Source organism: Molothrus aeneus, chromosome 11, assembly GCF_037042795.1.
Source record: "Molothrus aeneus isolate 106 chromosome 11, BPBGC_Maene_1.0, whole genome shotgun sequence".
NCBI lineage: Eukaryota > Metazoa > Chordata > Aves > Passeriformes > Icteridae > Molothrus > Molothrus aeneus.
Window position 1 is genome coordinate 14,610,436 of NC_089656.1, and position 13,097 is coordinate 14,623,532.

Consider the following 13,097-nt stretch of genomic DNA (forward strand, 5'->3'; position numbering starts at 1 on the left):
TAAGACTGTTCTCACTACAGCTCATTTTGGAGACAGCACTTTGAACATGCAAACAGAGAATCACAAGCACTACAGGTAGGACTTCAGCAGCTACTGAGCAAAAATAGGGTAAATTTACATCTCTTTGAATTGAGCTCTTCAACACCCAAATCCAAAATATACCTATATATTGACTAACAAGATGCAAAATAGCTCCAATTGTGCAATCAAAGAACTGGAAGAAAGAAAAATAAAAACCATGAGTAGGGCCTGGGAGGACATTTTTGTATGCTCAACACCAAACTGAAGCTCTGTTTGGCCTGCTAACAAGAAAAAGTTGATATGCTGATCTTCTTGGCAGACTACCTTGATCCCAACACATAGGGGGAAAAAAATGAACAGCAAGTTCCATTGCTGCTGCTTGATAAACAGATCAGAATTATGCAATGCCAGACACGTGGCAGAAAGGACTTGAGTTACTTCAGGACACAGTTACAGGATAAACTGATAAACACTCACCCTTAAGCAAGCACCAGAGTTAGATGTAGTGTGCTACTACTGTCCCTGACTATCCTACATCTGTCCCTGCTCAATCCCACCTTTCCCACTCAATGTCAGCCTTGCTTTGCTCTTGACTCTTTGGTCAGATCCTGACTCCTGTACCCGAGATCAGACTCTGCTGCCTCAGAAGGCAGCAAGTGGGAGGTGGTTCTGTTGAGCTGGGTGACCATTTCCATCTCAGCACCACAGAAATAACATGGTGATTCAGCTCTCTGCTTCAAGAGCCCCAGCAATGAACACAGAACTGCTGGTAGGCTCTGGGCAGAACTGGCATCATGGCTGCATCACACACCCAGGTAAAGCAGGACCTGGATAAGCTGCTCAAACTTCAAAGTGTGGAGCATCAGGTGGAGGATGGATGGATGGATGGATGGATGGATGGATGGATGGATGGATGGATGGATGGATGGATGGATGGATGGATGGATGGATGGATGGATGGATGGATGGAAGTTACCAGGGCAGTATTTTCACCGTGCCTTTTCTGGCCTGATGCTTTGTTCACACAGGGTGGAGGAGAAAGCCAAGTGATGACAGCCCTCAGAGCATCAAGGTTCAAACATGTCAAACTTGCCACTGGGCACAAGGGAACAGGGAAGCCAACACCCAGAGGGATCTGTACTGAGATCCCCTCTGATGACATGCCAAAGACTGACACACAAGGCCCAGTGATCATGGAAAATACACTTTTCCACTGAGTTATAGCCAGACATGTCAGACTCTTCCTGCTCTGCACTTGCTGGGCTGAAGATGTTGGCAGACAGATGAACTGTCACTGACACATGGACCATTCCCTGCCCATGAACATTCCAAAGGAGAAACACATTCTACTGCAACTCAGCCCAAGCATTCACAGTCATGGGTGCAGAAGCTGCTGCAAAGGGCAGGGCCTTGCTGACCACACATTCAGTGGTAACCTCCCTGCAGTCAGGGATACCTGGGGCATCTGAAGATGGAAGGAATGGTGGAGTATGTTTGGGCATATGAAGGGCAGATGGAAGTTCCTCAGAAAGAATCTGAAGATTTGTAAATAGAGTTTGTGTCTGTTGTATCATGACTAATGGGAGAGTTTGAGACTTATTCTTCAGGACAGACCCCGGTGACCACTCTACAATCTTTCCAAAGTTTCTCTCTTTCATATTTTGGAACACTTCTCATTTTTCTCCCTTCTCTATTCTATTGTCCAGTATTTTGCCTGTGGCATTCCTCTTCCCACTCCCCTGGCCAGCAATCCTAGCTTCCCACAGCTGCCCATGCCAAGGCAAGTGGTGTGCAAACACTAGCTGCAAAGGGACAAGAACTTGTGTCAACACACTGAAATAACCCAAACAAAATTATTTTATAAGATTTATTGAATCCGAAGTCCAACAGAAACAGATGTACAAACTTTGCTTGTCCAGTGCTTGGGGAATGGGATGTGGAGGGTGGAGGCAGCAGCAGAGCCCAGAGTTGCTGCTGGACCAATTTCCAGTTGGAGGCAGGGCCTTCTCCATGCATTGTGCTGAGCAGGCTGCTATTGCTCAGCCAGCTATGGGTCTCTGGCAGCAGCAGAGCATGAGGTCAGGGGAGGGGAAGGAATATTCAACAGAGGCTGAACAGATGGAATCTGGTGCACAGAGAACTTGGATCTTGGTTCTACACCATCCTGGGCTGAGCACTCCCAGGCAGGGACAGGACAACCATAAACATGGGACAGGAGCCAGAACCACAGGAGAAGCAGAACCACCCTCTGTTGATGACTCCATCTTGCAGTGGATTGGCTCTGCAAGTGGATGTGCCTCTGGTGTGCATCAGTCCAACACAGGCCTTTACCCCCAGCAAAGGGAAGGCTCAGCAAGCTCTCTCTGGTGCTCCTACAGCCTCAGAAACCAAATGCCTGGGCTTGAGAAGACAGCATCTCAGCTGTCACTCAGTTTTACAGCATTTATGCCAAGCCCTATGAAGCTGCATACACATCACATGTTTTGGTGAGAGCAGGGTAGTTGCTTTGCTTTCCTTTATTCAATCATGCTTTAGAATCAAATCAACTATTAGTGCTGTAACACATCTTTCTGTTGCCATAATGAGCCTACAAAAACAGCTGCTCAGTGGCCACAGCAACCTCTGTTACAGAGCTGGGGATGTGGGCACAGGGGAGGCCCTGGCATGAGCACCTGTCTAGGTACAGCCACAACACCAACTGCAGGACAGGAATAGGAGCAGGGAACAGCGTGCTCAACACATTACAGCATCTCCCTGGCACAACTTCAAGGGCCTGGACATCTGCCCAGAACATGTCAAGGGTAAAAAAAAAAAAAAAGAGAGAGACCCTAAAACCCACTTACCCAGGGATATGAGGAAGCCCTAGCTAGAAACATCCCCAACCAGCTTCTCTTTCTTCTACAAGGTGGCAAAATGACTGAATGCAGTAGAAGACCAAACCTTGCACTACAGGACCAATGCTTGTACAGAGAATAAAACCACTTTACCCCATGGAGCACAAACTTCCCTAAGCAGGGGCTGGATGGGTTCAGGTCCATAGCCTTTGCAGTATCCCACTGAATCCTGTCCAGGGCCATGGAGCAATGCAGCACAGCATTACACACACCTCAGCCAGGCACTGCTGCTCATGGCCTCCCTCTCACCCCAGGTCCCAGCAGATGAAGCAGAGTCAGCCTGGCCCCTGCACAGACACAGCAGATGATGCTCATCAGAGAGTGCAGGACTCTTGGCAGGCCTGGCTGCAGCTTTTGCTCAGAAGCTAGTCCATGTTTTTTAATAAAGTACTTGCAACTGCAAAAGAGACAAAATTCAGTCCAAATCCTCACAGCAAGACTTGTGTGGCAAGAATCCAAGGAGAGGAAAAAAAGAAAAAAAAGGAATCATAACATCTCTCTCATATTAACAGAAAGCAGGAAGAAAAGGACACAGTGACCCAAAAATCAGTATGACTCAAGAGTCTGAGAGATTGAGCAGAATGTGGGTGCTAACAAGCATTGCCTGATCCACCATGGAGACAACAAGCAGAGCAGCACTGTACAATTCAATTTTTCACAATATTGATCTGGCACAGTGATTTTTAGACCAGATCAGAAAGTCCTACCATTAACAACCACTCACTGCATGTTAACTAGCCTTCAAAAAAACATCAAACCACAGTCTACACCATTATATAAAGTGGCACTACCCACTGACTCATAAAGAAAAAAACCAAAACCAGAAGGCTCTGGACAGCTGCAACACAGGCAATACCTTTTCAACAGGAAAGGTCTGTTCCATCAGCCCCAGAAATTTGTAAGGAGTCCATTTCACTATTACTTAGCATGCACCACAGCACAGAATACAGTAATCAAGATAAAAATAATCTGAATCAAGATGGCAAGTCCTCCTAACTTACAAGCTTGATGGTTCCATCTTCTGCCAGAGTCAGAACATGATCTGGGTTTCCCTACACCAGAGAGGTCAAGATGTGCTTGAAGGCATTTACAGCCCTGTGAAGACCACAGCCACAGAACAGGCTGTTTCTGCAAACAAAGGAAACGTTCTCCAACATGATCAGGTCACCCCTGCTCTATTATATCCACCATATTCCCTGGCACACCACAGTGGAGGGGGTGGGACACAGGGCAGGGGTACACAATGATGCAGGACAGGGATGGGGGAAAAGAGTCAGAGGAGGAACATTTCCATGTATCAATTTAGTGGAAGGGGTAAGGAACAACAATCAAAAGATTATCACATATACAGCTTCAAATCTCATCATACTAAATAATTCACATGTTCATTTATGGGCCAACTTTTCAACCTTCAGCTGAGGGGCAAGAACACCTTTATAATATATTAAGACACTTCCAGCAAAGTCGTGCAAGGTGATGGGCAAGAGTCACTCTACAGAGACATCAAGGCAGGACAGTTTAGTGACTCAGCCAAAAGAAATGTTAGAGATCACTGCAGAATGCAGGGGGTTCATGTGCAGTTACTAGTAAAAACAATCCCTAAAATGGTATTTAATGAGCTAAGAAAATTACAAACAAAACCCCACTTATCTAAATACAAGACACTATGGAGAGAGAAGTCTTCCAGAAGAAGCACACCTCCTGATGTTAAGATGTTGCAACTAAGACTTCTAGATTCTAAACTGAGGTTTCTTAAATGCTTTCCATATTAATCAAGGTGAAGCAACAGGGTTTTCTGAAGAGGATCATATTTATCCATCAGTGGAAACAGCTGCTACCCAGCAGTTTGAGTTGTAGTGAGACTGAGCTCTGTGTTGATGCCACCTTTTATCCAAAATAATAGGTACAGCCACATTAAAGAATTTGTTTTAATCTGAAGAACAAGCAGTTCTGTCATTACAACTTGTGTTGACAGCTAAACTGCTGTCTCTAAAGTGCCAATCAACTCTTAGCTGTCACTAAAATACCTGGATTTTCCATAATCTGTGCTACAACTGGAGATGCAACCTGTGGCAGGGGTGAAGACCAAACCCCAAACCCCACTGTGCAATGCCATCTCTGCCCTGCTTTGGAAACTCTGCTTTCCCATGGCACACAACCATCACAACCTGCTGGATGACAGAGAACCCATGCAAAGGCTGCAGCACAGCCATACCACACATCTCTGGGAACATGGTGCAGGAGGACAGAGCACAGAACCTCTGAAGAGGCCAGCCCAGCTCGGAAAGAGACACAGCACAGAAATCAGGGCATGGAGAAGTGCAGGCCAGCACTAAGAATCACATACCCACACTGATGCCTGAGCCCTTAATGGCCACTGGGAACACTTTCTTTGATTATTTTCCAAGGCCAGGATTACTGTCTTGAAATAGTGATGGATAGTTTTGTTCAACTTTAATGGCAAAGCACTTTCCCAAGTACTTCTGGGTGAGGCACAGCTCTGAGAGCTCAGCTGGAGCCTCAGTGTGCTCCTCCAGTCAAACCTGAAGTCTGGGTGCCCAAAGCCAGTCTAACTGAACAGACAAAAGGAAAAAAAGAGAGGAAAGAAACCCAACACTTTCCTATAAAGCCAACCATGGGCAGCAGTTTTTCTGGCTGCAGGCAGGACAAGCATTACAATCAATATGAGCAAACACATGACCTGAAGTCAGTCAGAAAGGGAAAAAGGCAGGAACTTTTACTGTATACAGTTCTAGTTTTCGTATACATATCCATAAATAAAACATGGTATTAAATTTAACCTTAATTCAGAAGGTAATTCATCCCAATTCTGTGGTTCAGGAGCTGGTTTAGTTACTCTGCAGCTCTGAACACATCTGACAGCACCAGGTCTGACCTCATCTGGGGACCTGATCACTGTGGTGTCACCCCTCAGCACGTGGAAATGCCACATCTGTCCAAGCCCCCTGCCACAGCAGCTCAGCCATATCAGCCCTGAGCACCAGGCTCATCTCCAAACACATCCACCCCACTCAGCTCTGGCCATGATAAGCTCTGCAGGGCAACACCCCAAACACAGCAGCTGTGAGGAGGCAGCTTTGTCAGACAGCCCATTAATGAGTCCTGAAAGACTGAAGAATGGGAAAGAAAGAACTTCCAGTTCTTCTAAGGGACAAAGATGGGATGTGAATGAATGCACAGCACATGCAACAAATCTGTTTCAATATTCAAGCTGGAATTTTCATACAAGTTCAGGTGAACTCAGCACATAAACTGAAAAAATGATTGAAAACAGAGAAAGCTGACATGGATGACAAGACAACTGAGCAGTTCAGTGGAACTGAGCTGAAGTTGATGGGTAGTGGACAAATCAATCATGAACGACAAAGATTCCCAAAGACACAGAGAATTTTTTTTTAAATAAAGATAGTATAATTTTAATAATTCTAAAATTTCAAATTTTAAAAATTTTGTGTATTTAAATTTTAATTGTAAAAGGTGTTCAGCTGATCTGCAGAGAGTAGAAGCAGGAAGAGAAAAGATGAGAGTGAGTTAAGCAATCCCAGAGGAACTCACATTCTTCAACATTATGATGCAGCAAGGCAGCCATTAAAATATACATAGAACACATGTACACAGAGAATTTAGAGTGAAGATGAAGAAAATTTAATGAGTTGTGTATACCCAGGATAAACAAAAATTAAGTGCTCCTCAGATTACTTTCCTATGATGGCATTTTACATATACTGAACATAAGATTGATTCCATATGGAGAAAAAAAAATCTTAACACTAAAAATATGTGGAAAGCTTAAGTTCAAAGGAAATCCTTTTGTTTTATTACAAGAAGCCCAAATTTCTTATTAATTTCTTTAGTATGACCTTAATTTTGACTTAAATTAAAAAAATAAATAAAAGCTATTTTGAAAATAGCAGATGGTGCAGTACAGTAAAAGCAGACTCAAGAAAGAAACAACCAGCTTAAACCAGTCTCAGGACACTTCCTCCCATAGGAGATTTTTTAATTTTTTTTTTTCAAATGGGGCTGGGTAGGCTTTATGGCTTAGCCTTGTGTTTTGGACTGAACTCTTATTAGTGGCTGGAGTGCACTAACTGTGATTCTGGAGTGCATCTTGCAGTTTAGTTTAGAAGAAACAGGGGTAGCACAACCAAAGATGTAAATAAAACTACAGGCAGTGGTGACAGCCAAGAGATTCACTTACATAAATAAACTCCTTCTCCAAAAATACAGAGACTCATGGAGGTAAATCCAAAAGGCTCTGACTTTCAAAGGCCAGAAATCTCCAATCTGCTGTAACACTTATCTTTTCTTGGCAATGTATGTTTTTTATCCACCACTGTTCTATGCACCACAATCATCTTCACCCACCCACACGAGCTATTGTGTGCTGAGGAATTTTTCTGTAAATCTATTCTGCACAAATGGATTCAATAATTCCAGAGCTGACCCATCACACTGACCCACTTTGCTCTCTTTTCTTCCACTGTGCAGTGCTAAAATTTGCCATTTCTAAACACACTGATGACCTCTTAGGAGGTACAAATTATGCTTTCAGGTAAAAAGCAGTTAAGTCAGCAAAAGGCTACCCAAGTGAAGTTTCAGAAGAAGTCCTCAGCCTAAATAAAAATTCAGGGAGACAAGTCAGCCAAGTTAGCTTCAGCCCACTATGCCTGGAAAGATTGAAAAAAATTATAAAAATGTCTCCATGATCAGGAAAACTGTTAATTGGGGAGAAATTGGATTGATGTTTTCAACACATATCTCTATCTAAAAATAACCTCTGACCACTGTTAACCACATGATTCAGAAGAATAAATTTTCCCAAAGGAGCTGTTTCAACCTGCATTACCTGTGATGAACCAGGCAAGTGGACAGACCCAAGTTAATAACAAGCCCAGAATGAAGCAGTGCCCCCCACCCATTATTATTAACCCAATTAGGTGACCCATTCCACATGCAGCCCCACAAACTGGTTTGATAGGATAAATTAGAGGGTACCAGAGGCACAAGCAATTTTGTGGAGAGGAACTGGCACAGCCAGCTGAATGTGGAACCAACACCTGTCCAAGGCTTTCTGTGACACCCTGTGGAAATCCCACATGCCTTTTTGGACAACTGTTTTTAAGGACAGTTCTGAAAGAGCTCTGCAGCAGGACAAACACCATAAGGTAGTACAAGCCAGAGCTTCATCAGCTGCATAAATAAATAAACTTAATAGAAATTACTTCTAAAGACAGAAAATCAAGCAGTGTGTCCAAGTTGCTGATGCAGCCAAGAGGCTCTGAGAGCAGACTGATTCACTGCTTGTTTGCCACATACTGCTCATGCATTTAACCCCTTACTTCAGGGCTTTTGCTGACTGCTCTAGAAAACAAAAGCCTTTTTTCCCCAGGTAACCATGTAGCTTCTTCCCCTCCTGTTTCTGCTGAAGCCGTAAGAACTGTGAAAGCTTGGCAAGGATTTTCTTTTGCCCTTGTTTGCAAGATGGGATAAGAGCCACTTCCTGAACTTGCTCTGAATTTTAATGTTTTCTTTTACTATAAAAAGTAAGATACTTGTGATACATCCAGTGCTTGTGATACATCCAGTGATTAAATTTCAGAAAACATCTACAAAAGTTGTCATAAATCAAGAAAACCTGACAAACAGGGAAGGGTGAAGAGCCAGGGGTGTATGATTTGAAGAGAAGACACAAAGCAGTGATAGAGGTTTTCATTTATAGAGCTACAAAGAGGAAAGAAATTAATTATTTTCCACCTCCACGTGATCCAAGAATAGACTCAGACTACATGGGATATTCAGCTTTGTCATCAGGAAAAGTTTCCAACACAAGGACAGTGTTGGAAGAATTGCCAGAAAAATAATGAAAGACTGGTTTAGACACACACCTGTCAGGCAGGACTAATGCTAATTGAATTCACTTCAGATCAGATGATTTGGTGAGGTCTCGGCTTCTATAATTACTGCATTTAGCACTGGCACTGAGTCCTTTAGCACAGGTCCTTTGTTTGTCAGTGGAGTCACAGAAAGTGACAAGCCAAAGCACAAACTAAAAACTTCCTTAAACACATTTGAAGTAGAAAGATTCCATAGCATTCACAGAAAACAAAAGAAACAAAACAGAGAAACAAAACAAAATCACCAAACAAACAAAAAAACCCTCCAACAACAAACCCAAACTGGCTAGAAGGAAAAACTGAAGACTTTAGCAGAACTTCCCACTTGCAGCAGGATTAACTTAAGAGTTACATGAGGCTGTCAGATCCTTGTGGAATTGAAGTTTGAAAATCTAGATACAGAACCTCTGCAGAAACTCATCCCCAACTCTGATGAGGAATAATATCTCCCCATGAGAATTTTACTTGTGCAGGACCAGGATCCTTGTGAATCCCTTCCAATGTGGGACATTCTATGATTTTATGATACAACACCTACCCAGCCTCCCTTCTCTGGTTGCTCCCAGAGAGGAGCACACCAGCATGAAAAACCCTTGGGAACATCCCTAAGGAAGAAACAAGCAACTTTTTCCTCTCAAAGAAAGGAACAGGAGGACAGAGTGCTCAACAGTCTTGCTCCCCCTGCTTGCACCTCCTTTGACAGCTTGAAGGATAAACTGAGAAGAAATAAAGTCCTACCTACAACTGCCAACAGAAACCTATCAGAAAGAAAATTCAAAGGAAAGGATCTCCAAACAAAGCTAAAATGGAAAGCCCAGTCCACACATGGGTTTATGGAGGATGAAGGATGGCTTTCACAGAGGAGGAGAGCAGGGGGAATTCTTCATTCCCAGGGCTCATTTCTATTTTATGTCCAGATAAATGGGTCACTCACAAGGACCTTTTGCTGAACAAAAGACTCAGAACACCTGGACAAAATGTTTCTAGTTTTGGTGACCTGGCTCACAGCACTACAGACCCAGAAGCCAAACCCTAACAGGGAGAAGGTTTCTGTACACCAAATTCTCCTGATTTATCTGGCTGCACACTAATTCAAGTCTATAAAATATTCTTGAGTTTGAAACCTTGTTCTTTTAACAGAGAGTTTGGAGCAGACAGATAGCGAATAAGCCAAGCAGCATCTTTTTGTTTAAAAAGCAAGCTGAAAAAATTACCAATGCCTCAGAAAACCAAAGAATGGTGAGTGAAAGCTGGCACTCCCTGCAGCATGCACAATGCTGCACAGCAGGGCAGGTCATTCATTAACCAGAGGGTGTTTAAAGTCTCTAAAAGTGATTGGTCAGCTCCTATCTGTGCTGTTAAAAAACTGAAGCAGGGTATGCCTAAGGGTGTGGTTTCACAACATCTTAGGCTGAATTAAGAACTTGCTGCTACCTTAGAGATTCATCCCCCCTTCCCTCTCTGCCTGGCTCTTTGTTCCTGCTGGGGTGCCCTCAAAGAGCTCAAACAAATGAAATGTTATTTCTCAACAGCATGAAGACTTGAACTAATGCAGAACATCACATGCAGGGGAGACTCATTCCCAGTGTGCAACCTCACCCATGCTAAGGACAGGACACATCATCTCATTTTACAAAGGTTTGGTGAAACCTATAGCAAACCACCAACACATTTTCAGCAGGGCTCAGGAAAACTTACTGGACTGAGGCCTAAATAATAATAATAATAATAATAATAATAATAATAATAATAATAATAATAATAATAATAATAATAATAATAATAATAATATCAAAAGTACACTGATCTGTTACATGCAGGATGCACAAATAAGAGCACTGCTCCATGAATCCTGAAGGAACCAGCCCACCAGGTTCCTGCCTGGCCTGGAAGCTGGCCTGGCCAAGGTGACAACTGCCAGAGCCAAAGGCTTGCACCAGGGAAGAAGAGTGGCTGTGCAGATAGGGTGGAGAGGAGGGAAGGGTCAGGTTTCTCTCCTTTGATGACATGGAGTTAGATCAGTTCAGCTGCAACATGTAATTTCATCCTCAAATACCAAAATGCTGAGCACACGTGAAAAAAAATGTGGGGAAAGAAGTGAGCAGAAAACATTTCACTAAAAGCCACTGGTTGAAAGCAGAATGCTTATTAGTAAATGTTCTAATTGTCTTTAATATTTTTTTTAATCAAGATATGTCAGGGTCACAAAAGTTGGTAGTTAATAATAATCCCACAATTATTTCAGACCTGCTGACTGAATTTCAAAGCACAGCACAAAGAAACCCTGAGTAGAGCATGGACAGGGAACTCTCCAATTAAAAGCAATCTCTATTCTCAATGCAGACAGGGGTAGTTCAGGAAACTCAGTTCATGTGCTCCAACCACATTTGTAATCTCCAGAGAAAGCTCAGCACTACCCCCACCAGCACCCAGCTGGGTTTAAGCCAAAATAAATCTGGCAATAAAGAACAAATGCCCTGACTTGGAACTGGATATGGCCAAAGTGTTTGTCCTTGTGGAGGGAGAAGGAGTTTGAGACAGAACCCAGCAGCAAGATTGTTCTTTGAATTAGGACTCCCAGGGTGCCACCAAGTGAAACTGGGAACAAGAAAGGGACCAACTTTGGCTCCTGTACCAGGCTCTGGTCTCCCAACCACCACTTGTAGTGGTTACACACTTCCCTGGCAACACACTGAGTGAAAATCAATCTGTTAAAGCAGAAGTGACTTAGAAAGGGTCTAAGGAGAGAAATCTGGCAGGGTTTCAGGTCACAAAAAGTTAAAATTACACTCTGACACAAAGCCAAGTCAAGACTCCAAAGTCTGTCACTTCTTTGTGAGCTCTCACTCACTCTGTGCTGTGAAGGACCTGATAACAGTTAAGCCTGGAAATGTTTCTCACTACAGTTACTTGAATAATATACTAAAAAATATATATATATTTAAAAAAATCACACTCATTGTCCAAAAGCCAGGAAGATAATTACTGAGCTATAATACAAAGCCATGCAGTTAATCTTACACAGATGATGGGAGAGAGACCTAACTATGACCACAGAATGACTCTTGGCAGCGTAATCTGCATGTGATCAAACAAACAACAGGTTCATAAGATCAAATTAGTGCTTATTTAGCAATGAATTGTATAATCTCAAGTCTCAAGTTCACTTTATGCTTTATTTCACTGAGAGAAAAGAATTCCATGTTCATCACATGCACTCTAGAAATGACAGTTGTGTACAGGCACTTTGACTCAGACTGGCCACAAATTCTGCCCATGTGGGTTTTAAAGCCATTTATCAGAAGTGGGTAATTTTTAGTCACCAAAGGGGGACAAAAAAAAAAGAAGAAGAAATTACACTGGCAGTTCAATTTCAGCACAGCACACCTGAGACATTCAGTACACACCACCTCAGGTTAGCACTGACCCCTGGATGTACCTGTGCTACAACCCCAGGGGAATCCTAAAAACAGCATAATCCAACCAACCATCTGCAAGGCCAAGCCTACAAAACATTCCCCCCATCTTTCCATCACACAAACCACAGAGCCATTTCTTGAACAGAACAGGCTCCATTAACAACCAAACAACCCTTTTTCCAAGAACTTCAACCCTGGAAAGAGATGATGGGACTCAATTCCTGCTTTGCCTTGTACATGGCACACAACCCACCTGGATCAGGGCTGGGGGGGAGTAGGACTGACTGGTGCAGCTGTCATAACAATTACTAGCAAATACAGACTGAAGTAAGATGCAAATTCTTTGAAGCACAGGTGTCACTCAAAGCATTCTCCACAAGACAGATCTTTCTTTTGTTAGGACATTCACAAAACATTCTCCTTTCCAGACACCAAGATCCATAAGGGCTGAGCACAGATTTCATCTTTAAAACAACTTCACCAGAAGTAACACCCAAGGCCAAGAATGCCCCCACCACTGACCAGCTGTCATTCACTTTGGGATCTGAAGAACATTTACTTTCTACCAAATACAAACTTCCAATTTCAAGCTCAGTTGAAAGAATTTCTGGCATAGAAGTCACTACATCAATATATATCTAGAAAGTGTTATTTTGCTCAATAAATTGGATATTGTCAAGGAAGGATTACCAATTATTTATTTCGAAAAAGAAGCCACTTGACCAACTTAGCAGCAAACCTGAAAGCACACATTTCAAACAAAAGAAGCAACAATCTTAACTGGAAATACCACTCTATCACATTTTTGTAGTCTTTCAGTGGGAAGAAGGAAAGAATGGAGACAA

The 13,097-nt window shown here is 42.9% G+C and overlaps 1 protein-coding gene across 3 annotated transcripts in view; it reads right to left on the minus strand.

The window, feature by feature from the left end:
* Positions 1-13,097, minus strand: part of RANBP10 (RAN binding protein 10) — a 63,253-nt gene that overhangs the window by 33,473 nt on the left and 16,683 nt on the right. The window lies entirely within an intron of this gene.